Source organism: Monopterus albus, unplaced genomic scaffold, assembly GCF_001952655.1.
Source record: "Monopterus albus unplaced genomic scaffold, M_albus_1.0 scaffold89.1, whole genome shotgun sequence".
NCBI classification, from domain to species: domain Eukaryota; kingdom Metazoa; phylum Chordata; class Actinopteri; order Synbranchiformes; family Synbranchidae; genus Monopterus; species Monopterus albus.
In genome coordinates this window covers 829,036-833,741 of record NW_018127969.1, presented here as the reverse complement: position 1 = coordinate 833,741, position 4,706 = coordinate 829,036, and the positions used below count along the sequence as shown (strand labels likewise).

General features: G+C 38.0%; 1 protein-coding gene across 2 annotated transcripts in view; it reads right to left on the bottom strand.

The window, feature by feature from the left end:
* Window positions 1-4,706, bottom strand: part of tex264a (testis expressed 264, ER-phagy receptor a) — a 68,231-nt gene that overhangs the window by 4,642 nt on the left and 58,883 nt on the right. The window lies entirely within an intron of this gene.

Genomic DNA, 4,706 nt, shown 5'->3' with positions numbered 1-4,706 from the left:
TTTCTTTCTTATATACACAGGTGTGCGCCTTTCTCCACTATCAGTTCAGTTTGTTGCAGATGGACTCCAGTGAAGTTCTAGACACATCAAGTGTAATTGACAAAGCAAGCAGGATGCACCTGGCCACAGTTTGGAGCGCCACATGGTTCTAATACTTTGGTAAATTAGAAATGGCAGTTTTGATTTATAAATATGTGCAAACAGTTTCTAAAAGCATTTTCACTTCAGTAGGCCAATATGAGTCATTACATATAGATTTATGGACTAAATGGCAGTTTTACCCATTAAAAAAAATAAATCTACAACACACAGCGTGCAAAAAGTGAAAGGGTCTAAATACTGCATGAAGCCATTGCACTGTAGGTAGATATTATGTAGTGATTTATATTTTATTTGCATGTTGCAGTAAAATAAATTCCAGGGAGACTCATTTTACAATGCAAGGAATTTTACAGGAAATAATGGGTCTATTTAGGGTAATTGGGCAGACAGCACCCTGTGACAGAGCCTCAACACAATGGAAATAACTTTCAACCCTTCTATAACTACAAGCAAGCCCTGAAATTAGTGCCCCGGTTGAAGCCAGCTGTGGCTCTGAAATCTTTTTAGATAACATTTGCCTAAATTAGTTGCTAAATTGGGCTCCTTGGGATTATTAGCAGAAAATCATGGTCTTGTTCTTCAAACCATTTGAAACAGAGGAGAGGTAATGATACAAAGACAAAGCTGATGCAAGTTGAAAGTTTGGAGAATCACAGTCTGAGTGAATGGTGAGAAATGTGTGACAGGAAATGCACAGAGAGAGTTTAGAAGTAAAACAGTGGAGGGATCTTGTTTACAAATGAGGTGTGGAAGGAAGGATACTCATCATAAAAATGCACATGTGCATAAGAATTTCATTGTGCAGGGAAACACATTTCCATACTGTGCATATGACAATAAACACTTTGAATCTTGAATGACAAATACACATTGGTACCTGACAGATCACAGCCTGTTGTTGTTCACAACTTAGAGGTGCCAGGGACTGGGAGAATGTAAACACAGAATAGCATCTGTGGTGTGTGTGATACTGGCCGCTTGTGTTCGGAAAAGCATAAAAAACTGTCAGGGGGAAAAAAGCCTGCGAACCTGTCTGTGAACTGCATAAAGAGAGCAGCAGCCTGTGTTGTCTAATCTTTATGGAGAGCTTGAGGCAGCAGTTAAAGTAAAAAATTAGCTAGCTAGTCCTAATAGGGTAGCTGCTTTACAAGGCTGACTGTGAAAGTCAGTATCCCTTCGCTGTATCACTGTGATATTTAATGAATATGGTTCAGTCTAACATGCCAAAAATGTAATGAACAGAAAAGCAATCTGTGCTCCTGTTAGTTAGCACTGGCCCAACACGTCATAGACAATGAAAAAACAACACATCGTAAACATTCTAGACTTGTGTTAGGACGTCGTGAGGCGTCCCTGACATGACTGGCAACTGGCAATCGACAGCTCACTTGACCGCCATTGATGTTATTCCTTTTCTTCATGTCTTGGTTTCTTTGATGAAGGGGCTTCACGCCGTCTTCCTTTATCTTGTGTCAAAGTTTAACTGTGATCCTATATTTAAAAAATTATAGTTCTTAAACCCACAACAGTGCTTTCTCTTGTTTCTAATTATACTTCTTTTTATCTTCCAGCTGTTTCCAGATCCAAGCTGCTACTTCCACATAAAACAGCAAAATTCATGTCAGTGTGTGGTTTGTCCATTCAGGGCTACTATAAAAACATGGCAGCTCAACATGGCAGCCTCTATGATGAGGTACCTGCTCCTATTTAGATATGAATGTCTCATTCTAAGCTAAAGAAAATGCAGTGATTCTTATTTTCTGGTGATTACACATTAATGAAAAGATAATTAAGCATACTCTAGCCAATGTTTTACACACCACACCTTTAGGTCACACACTTTATATAGGTCATAAATAAAATAAGTGTGTTTCTGCTGTACTTTTCACATGTTCCTGTTATTAATAAATGAACTTCATAGTGTCACCTTAGAGCAGAAATGTTTCTGAGATTGTTTTTTTTTTGTTTTTTTTTTTGTTTTTTTGTGCAAACTAAAAATGCAAACACAAACTCAGTGTCTCATCTTAGTCCACAGGGTCAGGGCATGTTTCACCTCATTTAACACAGAAAAAAAAAGCTATTTTTAATGTTACAGTATTACTTCCCACATTAATCCACACTTTTATGGAGCATCATTACCTAATGATGTTACATTTTACAGCACTTATAACCAAATAAAACAAACATTAAATGAAAGAATGTGTATAATTATTTCAAATTTGACTGTACCTTAGCTGAATCCAAAAAGTCTCCTGTGGCTTTCTGCGCTGAAGTGAATATTTCTCATGGTATAAAATTAAACTTACTGACTTTACAGTTTTATAGTGAGGCTGGTTTGTGTCCTCAGAAGATTACCAAGCTTCTCACAGCGCACACACACCGGCTGCTGTGGTCACCACATCATCATTAGTGTTTTCATTTCGTTTGAGTGTTTACTGCTCTCTCTGGGTTATGACGGTAGAATCAGGACAAATGCTCAGGCTCAGTGAGAGTCTGTGGTCAAGCTGGTCTATAATGTGGACAGTGGATAAAGGATGAGAAGTCTAAGACAATCTCTGAAGTGATGGAGTGGCATTTTCACAGTTGGCTTGTCAAACTAAGCTCCACTGATTGATCTGTCTCTCATTAAGAAAGTTTGGCTGTGTCTGAGACTGAGAACATAGTGTAAACATATGCACACAGACATACATTTCGAAAAGTCTCTATCTGACAGTGTCTACTGAGACGTAAAACTCATAACTATTCAAAACACAGATATTATATCACATACCGAGAAACACTGCACAGGGACACATTTATTCATCCTCACACCTGCCTTCTTATTGTTGTATAACGTACAGTAAATGTGCTGACTGTGCAAATGTTTGGAAAATACACATTAACAAGAGGAAAAAGCTGATTTACAGTAATAGCTCCCCACCACCAGGATTAGTTTACATTCCAGTTTTCACAAATGAGTACTGCAAAAGCAGAATATAGAGCTGTCAATATTACGGTAACACTTCACCTCACAAGAGTCTCTGTCACTTGTGAAACTCCATTTATGTTTCTACCACCACCAAACCCACAGTAGCTTCCTTTCAGCTCTCTTGTGAACAATAATGAGGCTCTGGGTTTGAAGTGTTTCAATAGGAACATAAAAAAATTCACATTAAACAGCTACTAAAGCATACAGTAGGTGAAGTGGTTCTTAGCAATGCGATCCCAAAGCCCTACGTTTTCCTACCTCTATTCATTTACTTGTACTAATAGAATGCACTACATTTGATTTAGTACTAAATTTGATTCACTGTGATGAGTTTGGCTTATAATATTTTGAATACTGCAGTGAATGTCTTAAAGGAATAGTTTAATTTTAGGAAGCATTCTTATCTTGTTCCAAAAGAGACTGCAGGAAGTTAGTTGATTAGATAAAGCAAAACTCCACCTCATGTCATTCACTCAACTTTGACCACTGGACCATTTGTGTTTATTTGTCCCAAACATTATTTGTCCCAAACATTATTTGTCGGCTAGCTGACGATGGACACGCTCATCATTTCTGTGGGTGTGCGTCTGTCTGCATGGCGGCTCAGCCTGTGCTTGATGTCTGAACTCACCTGTTTGCTGTTATTTCCCTCCAGTCTCTCTCCTATTCTGCCCATTTCTGTGTGTTTATGAAGCAGGTTCATAAAGCCTAAGGATCCATGCTATTTATTTTGCTGAAGTTGAAGCATTTTCAGCTCACCTGGATGCATTATTTCATGCCATCCTGGGCATGGATTGATATCTATCTCATCTAACAATGAACCATTGCTGACGTAAGTTAATGCTGTGCAACATATGATAATGTATTAAAGCAAACCCCTTCCAGAAAAATAATATATAAGCAATTACTGTTTAAACTCAGCAATAAATGTTTCACTTTCTGAGAAGAAAATGATGGGTGGATTAATAAAGGAAAAATGGAAATCAAAAAAACAATGAGACAGTGTGTGTGTGTGTGTGTGTGTGTTGGGGAATGAAGACACCACTGCAAAATTACTTTCGCCTTTTGTGATTATAAAATATGCAATATCAACTTAATTTTATCTGAATTACGCTACTGAAATGTTTTTTTTTTAAAGCACTTTAGTTCTTTCTTATTAACTTTCTCATTTGTTAGAAACGCAAGCAATAATCAAAACTTTGTCTCGGTCTGGTGATGCTGACAAACCAATTTAAAGTTTTGAACAGCTCTGACTGTCAGTTCAACAGAATGTCAGTGGCTTTACAGCAGACAATCCTGCTGTGTCTGTCTGGAGATGTCTGGCCTTTCGCTCTCTCAGTTAGTACCACCTTGCTTCAAAGGCAGCTCCAATATTAACATGGCAACAACCATAAATAGAGTATGTACAGACCATGTAAAAACCCTCTTCCTGAGGTCTTCCACATTAAAGCTGTATTTAAAAAGAGATGTCAAATGATCTAAGCTCAAAGCATACAACACCATGTAAATCAGCCCACATCCACCCACTCTGTTTCATCAACCCAGAACTATTTACTTTCTTTAGAGATTTGTCCAATGACAAAGTCAATACTGCCACGGGTCCAACCTACAGGTCCAGCAAGTTGGAGAGAGTGAT